This window comes from Bombina bombina, chromosome 11, assembly GCF_027579735.1.
Source record: "Bombina bombina isolate aBomBom1 chromosome 11, aBomBom1.pri, whole genome shotgun sequence".
Classification (NCBI taxonomy): Eukaryota; Metazoa; Chordata; class Amphibia; order Anura; family Bombinatoridae; genus Bombina; species Bombina bombina.
Genome location: NC_069509.1, coordinates 132,257,026 through 132,274,457, shown reverse-complemented (window position 1 = coordinate 132,274,457; position 17,432 = coordinate 132,257,026).

Sequence of the window (17,432 nt, the reverse complement as noted above, 5' to 3'; positions counted from 1 at the left end):
TGTCAGCCAGTGAACAGTCATTTTTTTCTTTGCTGCATACAAAAAGGACATTTTTAACAGTTTTTTTTCTTTTAAACATGCACAGAAATACACTACGTTTTATCTTCAATAACAAAAGGCCAGCAGGGAAAAATATTTTTTAATATGTTACTGCTCTTTTATATTTATGATAGCAATCTTTTTACAGTTCAGTGTAATGGCCCTTTAAGAAAGTAAACAAATGGCAAACTACTCGTATGAGCTGTACACAGTATTAAAGTTTTGTATTATAAATGCAGGTGGCAAATCTTTTGTTTTCAGCTAAGTAGCCTGTGGAATAACTTCCTGAATAGTAGTCACATGATCACTAATAACAGGCACTTATGTGAAACAGTTCAAATTGAACTGGCACAAAATGAGGGCTACTCGTGTGTGTATATATATATATATTAGGGCTGCACGGTTAATCGCGGATGCGGTTTTAAACCGCGATTAATCGCCTCTTTTTTAAAACCGCGAGAGTACGCAATTTAAAAAAAAATAAAAAAATCCTCAGATTGTCCTGAAAACAGAGGCGGAGAGGGAGGATGAGTGGCAGACCAGTGAGCGGCCGTGGGCAGACCTGAGAATGCCCGCGAAACGGCCATTTTGGAAGAGATTGAAGAGTGTGGGAGTCATCTGGGAGTAGTGTGGGGGTGGTCAAGCAGTGGTGTGGCGGTGGGACAGCTCAAAAGTGTGAGCAATAAAGTGAGTATTGTACAAATACTTTATAGTGCCTTACTGACCTTTTTTTAACTTCTTTTGTGGTTTGTATTTTTATGCTCCTAGAGTGCATTGGACATTGAGAAACATGTACAGTAAGATTCTGTAGTGTTAAATAAACGTTTTATTGAAAAATTAAGGTGTTATAGTAATTTTTAATAAAATCACGATTTTGTTTCACCCATATCGCCCAGCCCTAATATATATATATATATATATATATGTATGTATACATACATATATATAAATATACACACACACACACACACACATATATATATATATATATATATATATATATATATATATATATATATATATATATGTTGTTTTCTTTTTCACTGCCTCTGGTTCCATTGAAGAACAATTTTTACTCCATATTCCTATTGAACTAAGCCTTAAAGGGACATGAAACCCACATTTTTTCTTTCATGATTTAGAAAGAGAATGCAGTTTTAAACATCTTTCTAATTTACTTATATTATCTAATTTGTTTTATTCTCTTGATATTCTTTGCTGAAAAGCATATCTAGATATGCTCAGTAGCTGCTGATTGGTTGCTGCACATAGAAGCCTTGTGTGATTGGTTCACCATGTGCTTGCTTTTTCTTCAACTAAGGATATCTAAAAAAATAAGCAAAATAAATAATAGGAGTAAATTGTAATGTTGTTTAAATTTATATTCTCTATCTGAATCATGAAAGAAAATTTTTGGGTTTAGTGGCCCTTTAATGGAAAGCGCTAACGTTTTATTTTCACAAAATATAATTTCATGAAAAAAAAGGTGCATGATGGATATCCCAGTACAATCAGAAACTCTCCCCTTACTGTTCAGCTGCTTCTGTTGATGGCAAATAACCTTACATTGCTTTCTCTGCTGCTACGATACAATGCTCTGTCTCACTAGTAAAAATTACTCAGTTCATATCAGAGATGGTTGGGCTGGAATGTGAGAGGAAAGGAGGAGAAGGTGTGTGATTGGATGATGATGGATACTGATGGACTGAGAGAAAGTCTTTGGATCCCTTCAACAATGAGTTTATGAAAATGGTTACACTTAAAATTTACATTTCCATCTAAAGGGGAGGAGAGTCCACAGCTTCATTCATTACTATTGGGAACTAAGATCCTGGCCACCAGGAGGAGGCAAAGAAACCCCAGCCAAAAGCTTAAATACCTCCCCCGTTTCCCTCATCCCCCAGTCATTCTTTGCCTTTCTTCACAGGAGGATGGCAGAGGAGTGCCAGAGTTTCGGAATAGTCTCTTATGGGGAGGGTAGTACTCTTTGCATTGGGACTGTAGTTTTAAGTAGTCCTGTAAGCCTCTCAGTGAGAGCCTGGGTGAAAGTTAGAGTCCGAAGATGCAGGGAGAGTCTTTCTGCAAAACCATCCCGACTCATATTAACAGCTCCATAAGCAATCAGCATTGACGAGTTTCGCTGCCTGCTTTCTACACTCAAGTCCATGTCTGAAGCGAGGGTACTAACCTGTCACACTTGAAGAGCCGTGTTCCTGTTCCACAGCGTAGATTCTGGTTAGATTGTTTCATTTTTTATAAATAATGATAACATAGAAGACAGGGTCACAGTGTGGCGCCTTTTTATCTTTACAGAATCAAGGGTTAATTTTCCTGGAAGGGGGATTATTGAACAAGGGGGTTTATACATGATATTGTTTATTGTGTCATTGCTGCGTTATGTGGCGAGATGAGGCTCTGGCAATGTGTGGAACTTTCAGGTTACTTGCAGGAATCTTGCGCGGCAATTTTTGGTGCGTTTTTCCCTAGTGCAGGGGCGGTCCTGCCAGGCATTTCATGTGACTCGGTGTGTCTATCTATCCTTCTCTGTTGATCTGTGGCTCAGGAGACGTAGCGGTTTCTGTAGTCCAGGTCCTAGGAGGTGGTGAGTGCCCCGGCCATTGGTGGTATAAATTGCCTTTTTGTAAATTAAGTTAGTCTTCCCCAAAAGGGCAAGTGATAGAGGACTCTGAAGTGTTAGAGGGCTCTCCCTCCTTAACAAAGTCTCATTCCTGTGTTTATTGTGAGGAGGTTTTGGTAGATCAGCCTGTTCAACTATGTTCCACATGCCTTGATAAAGTTACAACATCTAAATGTAAACGGATGTCTAATAATACTGAGCCGTCCGCCTCCGAGGGTTCTTTGTCCCGAGAGGTGCGTTCCCTACTTTCATCTCTGATCGCACACGCAGTGCCCGGGGGTCCAACTTCTACTCCTTCAGGAGAAATTAGTTGGCCGTCAGACTTTGCGGACCAACTGGAATTGGTGGTTTCGAAAGTGATCCATGCCTTTCCACGTTCTGCAAGTGCAAGCATAGGGTTTATAATAGCGGCTCGGCCCAGGTTTTGTCCATGCCGATGGAAGATCCAGAGGATCTATATGATGATGAGGCCCACTCCGACTCTTCAGAGGAGGCCCCTTCTGGGTCGGAGTCCATGTCATCTAAACCTCCGAAGACGAAGGAGCCTGGTTATAGGTTTAGGATGGAGAATTTGCGCTTTCTGCTACAGCAGGTGCTTGCTACTCTGGAGGATCCGGAACCTAAGATACCAGAGGAACCTGCGATTCCTAAGCTTGACAAGGTATACGAGGACAGGGTAGTACCTCAGTCTTTCCCGGTTCCCGTTAAGATGGCAAATATTATTAAGAATGAATGGGAGCCATTAGGTTCATCCTTTTCTCCTTCGTCTTCCTTTAAAAAACTGTTCCCCGTCCCGGACTCTCAGCTTGAGCTGTGGGGGACCATCCCTAATGTGGATGGGGCTATCTCTACGCTCGCAAAGCGGACGACTGTTCCTCTCGAGGATAGTTCGTCGTTTAAAGAACCGATGGATAAAAAGCTGGAAAACATGTTGAGAAAGATGTTTCAGCACACAGGGTTTGTTTTTCAGCCAGCAGTGGCCGTTGTGGGGGGTCACTGGAGCTGCGACATATTGGTGTGAATCCCTGTGTAAAATGGTTGAGGGGGAGACATCCATCGTCGAGATACAGGAGAAGATTAAGGCGCTGAAGGTCGCCAATTCTTTCATCTGTGATGCCAATATGCAAATTAGTCGCCTGATTGCTAAGGTGTCAGGTTTTTCTGTTTTAGCACGCATGGCTCTGTGGCTAAAATCTTGGTCTGCGGACATCACCTCTAAATCGAGGCTGTTGTCCCTCCCTTTTCAAGGAAAGATCCTGTTCGGTCCACTATTGAATTAGATCATATCCACGGATCTACTTTTTGTTCCTTTTGTGTGGACAAGGCCCTGCACCAGCAACCCACTGCTAAAGCGGACCAGTCCAAGGGATCTTGGAAGCCAGCTCAATCTTGGAACAAGTCTAAGCAGAGCAAGAAGCCCGCCGAGACAAAATCAGCATGAAGGGGCGGCCCCCAACCGGTCTCCGGATCACGTAGGGGGCAGATTATCTCTATTCTCAGATGCATGGTTGCAGGATGTTCAGAACCTTTGGGTTTAAGAAGTTGTCTCCCAGGGTTACAGGATAGGGATCAGATCCCATCCGTCCGAGGGCAGATTTCTCCTGTCAAACCTATCTTCAAGACCAGAGAAGAGAGAGGCCTTTCTAGAGTGTGTGAGAGATCTTGCCTCTCTCTGTGTTATTGTACCAGTACCCCTAGCAGAAAGGGGTCTAGGGTACTATTTCAACCTTTTTGTGGTTCCAAAGAATTAGGGCACGTTCCACCGATTCTGGACCTAAAGTGTTTAAACAAGTTTCTGAGTGTTCTATCGTTCAAAATGGAAACGATCAGATCTATTCTGCCCCTAGTTCAAGAGGAACAGTTCATGACAACTGTAGACTTGAAGGTCGCTTTTCTTTATGTGCCAATTCCCAGGGACCACTTCAGGTTCCTATGATTTGCGTTTCTGGACCAACACTTCCAGTTTGTGGCCCTTCCTTTTGGTCTGGTGATGGCCCAGAGAGTCTTCACGAAGGTTCTGGGGGCGCTGCTTGTAGTGGCCAGATCCAGGGATATTGAGGTGGCACCTTACCTAGACGGCATCCTAGTTCAGGCGCCGTCGCTCAGCCTCGCAGAGGATTATTCGAGGGCTATTCGTCTTCTACTCCAATCTCACAGTTGGAAGATCAACTCAGGAAAGAGTTCCCTGGTTTCAAGCAACAGGGTGGAGTTACTGGGCACGATAATAGACTATATGTCCATGAAGATATTTCTCACAGATCAGCGGTGCAGGAAGCTTGCGTCCACCTGTATTGCCCTTCAGTCCTCCATAAGCCCATCGGTGGCTCAATGTATGTAGGTGATAGGTCTCATGGTGTCAAGCATAGATGTCATCCCATTCGCAAGGTTCTATCTCAGACTTCTTCAATTGTGCATGTTGAGACAGTGGAACGGCGATCATTCAGATCTATCACAGCTGATATCCATGGATGCTCGGACTCGGAACTCCCTCTCTTGGCGGATTCGTCCAGAGCAACTGTCTGTGGGGACATGCTTCTTGAGACCGTCCTGGGAGATTGTGACCACGGATGCCAGTCTGGCAGGATGGGGAGCTGCTGGGGTGCCAGGATGGCACAAGGAAAGTGGTCCAGGGAGGAGTCTCTCCTTCCAATCAACATCCTATAACTACGAGCAATTTACAATGCTCTGAAGGCATGGCCTTCTCTGGGGTCGTCAGTTTCATCAGATTCCATACCGACAACATTACCTCGGTGGCTTACATCAACCATCAGGGGGGTACGAGGAGCTTCGTCACGATGAGGGAAGTGTCTCGGATTCTGAAGTGGGTGGAGTCCCAAGACTGCCCGCTCTCAGTGATTCACATTCCAGGTGTGGACAACTGGGAAGCAGACTTTCTCAGCAGACAATCCAGGGGAATGGCCTCTTCACCCCGAAGTGTTTGCAGAGATTTGGCTCAGATGGGTAACGCCGGAGATAGATCTCATGGCGTCCAGACTCAATTGCAAGCTACCCTTGAGGTCGAGGGATTCTCAGGCTGAGCTGATAGATGCCTTAGTGGTTCCTTGGGGATTCAGCCTAGCTTAAATACCTCACATAGTGGCACGCATCAAACAGGAGCGGGCGCCGGCCATTCTGATTGCTCCTTCGTGGCTGCGGAGGATGTGGTTTGCAGATCTGGTGGGGATATCATCCTCTCTGCCGTGGAGGTTACCCTGTCACAGAGATCTGCTGTCACAGGGCCCCTTTCAACATCGAAATCTAGATTCTCTGAGGCTGACTGCGTTGAGATTGAACGCCTAGTCTTAGCCAAGAGAGGCTTTTCTGAAGGTGTGATTGATACTCTATTTCAGGCAAAGAAGCCAGTCACTTGTTGCATCTACCCTAAGGGCTGGAGGACTTACTTGTCCTGGTGTGAGAAGCATGGATATCCTTGGCATAAGGTGAAGGTATCCAGGATTCTGACCTTTCTCCAAGATGGTTTGGAGAAGGGTCTTGCTGCTAGTTCCTTAAAGGAACAGATTTCGGCATTATCAGTCTTGTTGCATAGAAGACTCACTGAGCTCCCTGACTTCCAGTCTTTTGTTCAGGCTCTGTCTAGAATCAGGCCTGTCTTTAGACAGTCGGCTCCACCTTGGAGCTTAAACTTAGTCCTTAAGGTTTTGCAGAAGGTTCCGTTTGAGCCTATGCTTTCTATAGATATTAAGATTCTGTCCTGGAAGGTTCTCTTCCTGTTGGCTATTGCATCGGCATGCAGAGTATCTAAACTAGCTGCCTTGCAATGTGATCCTTCTTATCTGGTGTTTCATGCGGATTAGGCTGTACTTCGCACTGGGTTGGGGTTTCTCCCCAAGGTGGTGTCTAACCGTAACATCAATCAGGAAATAGTTGTTCCTTCTTTGTGTCCTAACCCTTCTTCTTCAAAGGAGAGGTTACTTCATAACCTGGATGTGGTTCGTGCCTTGAAGTTTTATCTTCAGGCTACAAAGGATTTCAGACAGTCTACATCTCTTTTTGTGGTGTATTCAGGGAAGCGCAAGGGGCAAAGGGCCTCTGCTACTTCTTTGTCTTTTTGGCTGAGGAGCTTGATTCGCTTGGCTTATGAGACAGCGGGACATAAGCCTCCTCAGATGATCACGGCTCATTCAACTAGAGCTGTGGCTTCATCTTGGGCCTTCGAGAATGAGGCCTCTATGGAGCAAATTTGTAAGGCGGCTACCTGGTCCTCTTTACACACTTTTACAAAGTTTTACAAATTTTACGTTTTTGCTTCTGCGGGAAGCTGTTTTTGGGAGAAAGGCTGTGGTGCCCTCCGATTAGGGTCCGCCTTTTACCCTTCCGGTGTCCTCTAGAGCTTTGGTATATGTTCCCAATAGTAATGAATGAAGCCGTGGACTCTCCTCCCCTTTAGATGGAAAACAAAAATTATGCTTACCTGATAATTTCATTTCCATCGAGGGATGAGGGAAGTGGGGGAGGTATGTAAGCCTTTCGCTGGGGTGTCTTTGCCTCCTCCTGGTGGCCAGGTTCTTAATTCCCAATAGTAATGAATGAAGCCATGGACTCTCCTCCCCTCAATGGAAATGAAATTATCAGGTAAGCGTAATTTTTGTTTTCTTTTTCTAGAGGTGCCTAGATAATAGATCATGGAGTAAATAAACATTTAATCTACATTTTTGGAATGTATTCTTGATCATTTTTTGTGTTATATTTACAATGTATCTGTTTGAGTAAAAATGTGCCTAGAAGGCCTCATTGCAGATAAAAACCCTCACTGTACATCTAGCGTGTTGTCTTCATCCTGACCATAATCTTCAGCTTATAATTCAACCTTTCTTTTGCATCCATTATATATTGTCCTCTCTACTTGCTTTAGCATTTTAATTCCTCTACTGGGTGACTATTCCATGAATTCTCTATTCATTGTGAAACAGAAATTCCTTATACCGTCCTAAGGGATTGAATGCCTAGCTGTTCACTCCCAGAGTATATTACCTAAGTAATTAACAAAGAAAACCCTGACACAGAGATGGGAGGGAAATACTGTGTACTAATCACATTTATTAAATAGCTTTAACGTCAAACCAGCTAAACTCTTTAAAAATATAACTGGATGGTGTCAAGTGAGTTCCTGTCTTCTCAGCACTATTAGAAGTCAATGGCCACAAGGGCTGCAATGGAGAACATTCCACTCAAGACTTAGGGGTCTATTTATCAAACTCCGAACGGAGCTTGATGCCCCGTGTTTCTGGCAAGCCTTCAGGTTCGCCAGAAACACAAGTTATGAAGCAGCGGTCTAAAGACTGCTGCTACATAACCTGTCCGGCTGCTCATCACCGAAAATCAACCTGATCCAATACGATTGGGTTGATTGACACCCCCTGCTGGTGGCCGATTGGCTGCGAATCTGCAGGGGGCGGCGTTGCTGTTGGCATTTATCAATGTGCGGCAGACATGGTTCGCTATAGCGGATCATGTCCGTCCGCACAATAATAAATGGACCCCTTAGAGTTAATGAGGTTATTGGGATTTGAAAGGGCCTAATACTAAAGGAGGATAACTTCTGTTTCTACCTGACACATTCAGCCCGCATTTTTTGGCCACTACCCTACTCCTACCTCTTTGTCGTGAATGAATATGCCATGACCTGTCACAGTAAGATGCTGTTAAGAGCTGGTTAACATACTGGGGGACTAGATATTTTAGGGACCATGAACTTCTGAAGATTAGATTGATTTACTAGATTCTTCCATGGTGAACTATAGCAACCCTAAGGAAGCCGAACTACTCAATTCAGGGATGGGAGGGTAGGAAAGGCTCTGAATATCCCAGTTGAGAAAGAGGCCTGAAGACTGTTGTAGAGCCTTTTCATCAGGTATGTTTACACGCCCACTAGACTGCAACATTGTTGCAGTCTTACACTCATGCCCTCTACTTTTCACTCCCCCTCAGGTCTTAACCCTTTAGTGGCTTCTAGCCTATTTGTCTCTACGCTGTCATTTCTGCTACACACATGTTCTAATACCTTCAATCACGTTTCTTGGAACTTTCCATACCTTTCTTTTGTCTTTGACTTTGAAAATCAAATATACAGTCTGTGCCACAGTTAATGTATTTGTGCTGTATTTCAATTCAGTTTCACCGATCTGTCTAATCCAGTAATTTTTCATCAAGGAAGAAATCATATCTGACTACATTTGCATTGCACTAGCATATTTTGTTAGTAGTGATTAGGTAGAAACCTGTTATTACTATGGTGGTTGATTTCAAAGAAATAGATTTCAGATGTAAATGTTCATTTCATTCTCCCCTTAGTAATCATGCAATAGAAACAAATATTGTTATTGTACAGAAGAAATGTACTGATCAATTTCATCACAAACACATTTATAGCTCAATTTATCAAGCCATGGTGGACAGGGGTGTATACATGCGCCCCTGTCTGCTCCACCTCGCCTCTGGCGGTAGCAATCTGGTCTCAGCATTGCACGTGAGCGCTATTTTGACAATCATGCGCAGGCAGGAGCTGTCAATCTCCCTGGACGAAGAAGAGGCTAGGAAGCAGTGGACTGCTGACCGATGCTTGATAAATACTGACTGCAGGTTCTCTTGTCAAAGCGAAGGGATTGATAAATCGAGCCCTTTGAATCTTAGGGAAATGTTGTTAGGTGGTGAGAATTCTGACAGGTCCTAGTCACCAGATAAATTTGAGCAGAGGAGGAAATACACACTACCTATTATTTTTTCTAAAATTGTGATAACAGTAAACACCTTGTAATTACAAGACATTTATATTATGATGCTATAGAATAACACATTAGCCAAGTCTTATTGTGTTTTGCTACAAGCTTTTTCCTAAGCATCTGCAAATTATCTTTGTATTGTACATATTTTAAAAATATTTGTAAAGAACCTTTCCCCTTAAAACAGTATCAAATCATACAGCTTGGCTAGTATCTCTAATTTTGTAAAGAAAGCTTGTATATTTATGCTGGAGACATTTTGAAATAGACATGATTACTGGTTCTTCCTACTGAAACCCATAACCTTGGGAGAAGAAGGCAGTTTAAGAGGTCTTACTGTATTCAGATATTATTAAAGGGAAATTAAATTAGTTAGCCAGGCTAATCCACCTCTCTCAACGCTCCGTTTCTGCTGCACCTCTCTGTGAGTCCCTTCACTGGCTCCCCATTCACAGCAGAGTTAAATTCAAAATTCTCACCCTGACCTACAAAGCCCTCACCAATGCTGCCCCACCCTACCTGTCCTCACTCATCAACAAATATACTCCCACCCGCCCCCTAAGATCCAACAATGACCTGCTCCTTGCGTCCTCTACCATCACCTCCTCCCATGCTAGATTACAGGACTTCTCTTGTGCGGCACCAACCCTCTGGAACGCACTTCCTCGAGCTGTCAGACTTTCCCTTAACCTCTCCTCCTTTAAACGTTCCCTAAAGACCTTTTTGTTCAGGGAAGCTTATCACCCGACTCATTAACAAATTAACTTTACTTACCCAACAAGTTACCCTTATCTATCTCCTAATATTCTCACCTTTGCAGTCCCCACTTCCTGTTTCCCATCCTCCCACTCATCTAGATTGTAACTTCCCACGGGAATAGGGTCCTCAATTCCCCCTGTATTTGTCTGTAAAATGTTGTCTTTTGTCTTTTATCGTATTGTTTCTCCGTTGTACTTTTATCCTTGTACCCATGGGCAGCGCTGCGGAATCTGTTTGAGCTTTATAAATAAAGAATAATAATAATATTAGATTTAGTCCTTTCCTTCAACTATAAATATAAGCAACAAACCACAGTACTGTTAGCAGTAGATGTGACTTTATCTCCAATAAAAACCACTAATATTTTTACATTACATTTGTTAGATAGATCTTTAAATATTCTTCACGTTGATCACTACTTTAATTAAATTATGGTATAGTTATTAGATCCGCTGCAGGATCACACTTTATTATCATAGTGTTCTGTATTTATTGTAGCTGCCCCTTATCTAGTTATAGTTCTAGTTTTCACTCAAAATCTTGGTTTCTTCACTAAGTGCAATCGTTAAGGTAATTTTTTTCTTAGAATTTCCCACCCAAGCCATTTACCGGCCTCCTGTATCATGTGACAGCCATCAGCCAATCACAGAGTAGTATACGCATACCCTGTGATCTTGTGTACATGCTCAGTAGAAGCTGGTTTCGCAGAAAGTGTGTATACAAAAATGATGTGCAAGATTTGATAATATAAGTACATTGGAAGTCTCTTGAAATTGCATGCTCTATCTGAATCATGAAAGTTTAATTTTGACTTTAGTGTCCCTTTAAACAAAAAAAAATCAAAATTCTCTCTCTCTTTCTTTTTTTCTCTTTCTCTCTTTCTCCCTCTCTTTCTCTCTCTCTCTCTCTTTCTCTCTCTCTCTTTCTCTCTCTCTCTTTCTCTCTCTCTCTTTCTCTCTCTTTCTCGCTCTCTCTCTTTCTCTCTTTCTTTCAATCTCTCTTTCTCTCTCTCACTCTCTCTCTTTCATTCTCTCTCTCTCTCTCTCTCTCTCTCTTTCTCACTTTCATTCTCTCTCTCTCTCTATTTCATTCTCTCTCTCTCCCTCTCTCTCTCTGGGGCATATTTATCAAGCTTGATGCCCCGTGTTTCTGGCGAGCCTGCAGGCCCGCCAGAAACAGCAGTTATGAAGCAGCGGTCACAAAGACCGCTTCTCCATAACCTGTCCGCCTGCTCTGAGCAGGTGGACAGACATCGCCGCAATTCAACCCGATCGAGTACGATCGGGTTGATTGACACCCCCCTGCTGGCGGCCCATTGGCCGCGAGTCTGCAGGGGGCGGCGTTGCACCAGCAGCTCTTGTGAGCTGCTGGTGCAATGCTGAATACAGCGAGCGTATTGCTCGCCGTATTCAGTGAGGTCTGGCGGACCTGATCCGCACTGTCGGATCAGGTCCGCCAGACCTTGATAAATTGGGGCCTCTCTCTCTTTCTTTCATTCTCTCTCTCTCTCTCTCTTTCATTCTCTCTCTCTCTCTTTCATTCTCTCTCTTTCTCTCTATGTTTGCCAATAATGATCCTTGTTGATTAGTCACCTCAAGACTGATAAAGGGAAACTAGATGTGGAGCTTTTACCCAGAGTACCTATAGAGATATGGCTGCACTAATGAGACCTACCTAAGGCCAAAAGCCTTGTCATGGCTCTCTTTTTGCCTGGTATTTCAAAGCTGGGCTGTCCTTTTTATGTGGGACTAGACTGGTATCCTTTTTATGTGGGACTAGACTGGTATACTTTTTATGTGGGACTAGACTGGTATCCTTTTTATGTGGGACTAGACTGGTATCCTTTTTATGTGGGACTAGACTGGTATCCTTTTTATGTGGGACTAGACTGGTATACTTTTTATGTGGGACTAGACTGGTATCCTTTTTATGTGGGACTAGACTGGTATCCTTTTTATGTGGGACTAGACTGGTATCCTTTTTATGTGGGACTAGACTGGTATACTTTTTATGTGGGACTAGACTGGTATCCTTTTTATGTGGGACTAGACTGGTATCCTTTTTATGTGGGACTAGACTGGTATCCTTTTTATGTGGGACTAGACTGGTATCCTTTTTATGTGGGACTAGACTGGTATACTTTTTATGTGGGACTAGACTGGTATCCTTTTTATGTGGGACTAGACTGGTATCCTTTTTATGTGGGACTAGACTGGTATCCTTTTTATGTGGGACTAGACTGGTATCCTTTTTATGTGGGACTAGACTGGTATCCTTTTTATGTGGGACTAGACTGGTATCCTTTTTATGTGGGACTAGACTGGTATCCTTTTTATGTGGGACTAGACTGGTATCCTTTTTATGTGGGACTAGACTGGTATCCTTTTTATGTGGGACTAGACTGGTATCCTTTTTATGTGGGACTAGACTGGTATCCTTTTTATGTGGGACTAGACTGGTATACTTTTTATGTGGGACTAGACTGGTATCCTTTTTATGTGGGACTAGACTGGTATCCTTTTTATGTGGGACTAGACTGGTATACTTTTTATGTGGGACTAGACTGGTATCCTTTTTATGTGGGACTAGACTGGTATCCTTTTTATGTGGGACTAGACTGGTATACTACAAGGAAATTCCTCTTTTTGAAAGGCAAATTCTGGACAACAACAGGCTTCTCTTGGGGTGGTCATTAGCCAAGCACTAATGCTTTTGTTCGTTCCCCAGTTGAGTGTTTCTCTCTATCTTTGTAAATTATTTAAACTCCTTACTCAGAATCCCAGTTCTTTCTCCATCCTTTACCTTGTTATGGTAATGGTTGTAGAAGTAAATCCTCTCTCTATGCACCGCTACGTTGTTATTTCAAAGCAAAACCACTATAAATTGTATTTCTGCACTGCCAAAATCTTGAGAAATTTCCATAAAAACATCCATATAAATTGAATTCCATTGAAGAATCATTTAAAGACATCTCCATCAGAATCCCAAAAACCTGTAATGCCATTGGCAAAAACAGCGCCAAAATGTATATTTCTGTCCAGATATGTGAACTGCCTCTTCCTGAGTTGCACTGCTAGGCAATCACCCTTGGTGGTTAATATGAGTCAATATCATCACATTTGTTAACTGAATTTTTTTATGATTAGGAAATGACAAGATTTTTAGGTCTTTAGAGTAAAAAACTAACCAGTTAGTTACACAAAATAGATGGAATATAGAGGAATCCAATGATGAACAAATAAGTTCCTGCTCTCCACCAATCAAGTAAGGGATAACCTGTTGTGATGAGAAACTAACAAAATTTCTGTTCATGTATGCAAGAAACATAAATGTTTGAATGCATTAAATATATTTGGCTAGACAGCCCTTCAAGCTTTGTGGTAGTCCAAATTAACTCTCCATTTTAAATTGTTCATACCTACTACAACTAAAATTAGAATTAATCAGTTCACTAAAATTAGAATTAATCAGTTCACTATTTTTCAAGATATTTATTAAAGAAAGAAAAAGAAAGAAATTTGTTTTTTGGACCAATTTAAAAAAAAGAAGTCACAGCAACAACCCAAATGGCTAAACGGATTGGCAAGAAACTAGCAAGAGATAGATGATATGGGGTTAGATCTGAATCCTTTCACAATTATTTGGGACTTCCACATGGCTATAACCCAATCCAATTGCAAACCCACTGGATGAGGCTTTGAGTTGAGGCATTTTTATTTTATGCATGCTTATCGGCATCTATATTTAAATGTTTATACTCAAATTTAACCATAACTAGTACCATATTGGTTCAGAATTTTACAGTGGGCCTGCTTGTATCCAATCTAGTGCCCATACAGGAGTGAATATGCTGTTTCTGGCTACTGTACAAGAGATCAAGCGTATTCAGATGCACTGCTTCTCTAACTATTATTAGTATTATCATTAATATATAAACCACCTACAAATTCTTTTAACAATATTTGCCCTGCATTGAGTAATACCAGCGCATGCAAATGTGCGCTGGTATTACAAGCTGAGTGCAGTGCCAAAGCGAGCTTGCGTTCGCATTGCAAGGAACCATTGCGCTTCCATAGGCTTCAATGGGAGCCTCGTGCTCATGCCGCAGTGATGGCAACAAATTGTAAATATATATGTATAGGACTATATTCATATATATGTATGTGTTAATATGTGTATATTATATATACACATATTAACACATAAATATATATCTATATAAGCATATACATTAAGTGAGAACACACAGTTCTCATAGACCGCTATATAAAGGGGTCTATCTATCAAGCTCCGAATGGAGCTTGATGCCCTGTGTTTCTGGCGAGCCTGCAGGCTTGCCAGAAACAGCAGTTATGAAGCAGCGGTCACAAAGACCGCTGCTCCATAACCTGTCCGCCTGCTCTGAGCAGGCGGACAGACATCGCCGGAAATCAACCCGATCGAGTACGATCGGGTTGATTGACACCCCCCTGCTGGCGGCTGATTGGCCGCGAGTCTGCAGGGGGCGGCGTCGCACCAGCAGCTCTTGTGAGCTGCTGGTGCAATGCTGAATACGGCGAGCGTATTGCTCACCGTATTCAGCATGGTCTGGCGGACCTGATCCGCACTGTCGGATCAGGTCCGCCAGACTTTCTTAAACAGGGGCCAGTGGCTCTTTTCAGTGCCGTTTTTTTTTCTAATACCCCACAGCCGCTAACTTTAAACCCTCATAACTTTTTATTGCAGTTATTTTATAAAACAAATAAGGATGCTATCTTTATTTATTATTGTTATTATCTTTTATTTGTATAGCACCACAAAATTCTGTTGTTTTTAATTAAGTATTTAATCATTTTTAATAAAGTATATTACACTTGATTTTGGGGGCATTTGCTGGACATTTATAAAATTAACCAGAGATCTGATCTCTGGTTAATTGTATAAGCGCTAATTGCTACAGCGAAATGTGCCCGATCAATTAGTGCTCCACTTGTACTCTAGCCCTTAATGAATTACCCCTCAAAATGTGCTGCCCCCCAAATTCTTCATCCCTAAACAAAGACTTACATGCACCCCTGACCCAAAGTTATACTTCACATGAAGGGAATACCATAAAACTATAAAGTAACCTAATGCTGTAGTTTTTAAATATATATATATAATTTTTTATGAATATTTTGTATATTGCAACAAATCTTGTAAAGTGCAAAAACAATTACATTTAAAGAAAATGAAACTTCAGAATACCCTAGTTACAAATTAACCTAAACTAAAAGGGACATACAGATTTTATTTGATGATTCAGATAGAGCATTCAATTTTAAGCAGCTTTCTAATTTACTTTGTTCTCTTTGTATTTTTTGTTGAAAAACAAGCTCAGGAGCGTGCACGTGACTGGAGCACTATATGGAAGCAGTTTTGCTAGAATGTTATCCATTAGATGGCATCCCTGTTTCCTGCCATAAAGTGCTCCAGACGTCTACCTAGGTATCTCTTCAACAAAGAATACCATGGAAACAAAGTAAATTTGATAATAGAAGTCAATTGGAATTTTTTTTTTTTTTTTAACTGTATGCTCTGTCTAAATCACAAAAGAAAATTGTTGGGTTTCATATTCCTTTAATACTGGTATTCTTATCAGAGTATGTTGTTTGCAGATTGTTAAAGGGACACTAAACCCAATTTTTTTCTTTCATGATTCAGATAGAGCGTGCAATTTTAAGCAACTTTCTAATTTACTCCTATTATCATTTTTTCTTTGTACTCTTGCTATCTTTATTTAAAAAGCAGGAATGTGATGCATAGGAGCCGGCCCATTTTTCATTGAGAACCTGGGTTATGCTTGTTTATTGGTGGATAAATGTAATCCTCCAATAAGCAAGCACTATCCATGGTGCTGAACCTAAAATGGGCTGGCTGCTAAGATTTACATTCCTGCTTTTAAAATAAAGATAGCAAAAGAATGAAGAAAAATTGATAATAGGAGTAAATTAGAAAGTTGCTTAAAATGTTGTGCTCTATCTGAATCACAAAAGAAAAAAATTGGGTTCTGTGTCCCTTTAAATTTCAGTTTAGCAATGTTTGAAAGGGGCATTTGTAAGGACAGACTATATTTTATCCTGCAGTTCTATTACTATACGTCTTATGATATGACAATTTAAATTTCTATTTTTTGTTCCATTACGTTTTTTTGGAGCCAGTTTTCAATTAAAAGTCTCCCATGCTCACTATTAATAGCTCTTTTTAAGTACAGACATTCATTTCAGCATATTACCCAGCGCCCTGTTCACTTTAAAAATATGTAATGTTTAAACCTCTCTTCCAGTACTCTTGGTATAAATTAAAAAAATAAAAGCAGTCCTATACTTGACTAAATGCTCCCTATGTTGAAGCTGTCACGGGGGGGGGGGGGGGTGTTGTTGGATCCTTGGTAACTGTTTGTGTTTTGTGTGAAGCATCTCCTCCCCGTATCTATGGCAAATTCCTGCGTATAATTTCCTGATCACTGAACACATTGTAGGCTTTTGACATTGTTCAGCATAAATTGCCTTCTCATTGGTCACAGGTGGCAGGTTTGTTCTAGCACCGCACAAGTGGTGTTTCCTTGATGCACAGAGACCGTTGGTCACGTCTGTCCCGGGGACAGAGACTGGAAAAAAATGTGAAGAGGAGGAAGTTAGAGAAAATTGCATTATTACGCAACATACTTGAGGGGGGGTCAGCGAGTGGAGCTGTGGAACTTCCTACTTAAATACAGCTGCTATTATTGGTAGTCCATATGTTATCATTTGTGTATTAACCTTTCTGCTGCTCCATGAAACGCGTCGTTAATTCCACTCTAAGTGGGATCATTATATAAAAAAAACATAAATAGGGTAATTAATTATTATTAGGATATAAAAAGTAAGATTGTTACTCTTTCCAGTAACATAACCACCTGATGAGAACTATACTGCATAATTTTAAAGGGACGTGGATTTCAAAACTTTAGTTTCCTGATTCATATAGAGCAGGGGTCGCCAACCTTTCAGACCTCAGGGACCACTAAACTCACAATTTTGAATCCTGTGGACCACTAACATGATTTTTTTTTTTAAAAAAAAAGGTACACACCTCTATAATGTGTATATATATATATATATATATAAATATATATATATATATATATATATATATATATATACACACACACACATACTGTACATAATTAGTATAACTATATAATATAATATATATATATAATTGCTAAGTTTACATTATGTATATATTTACACATT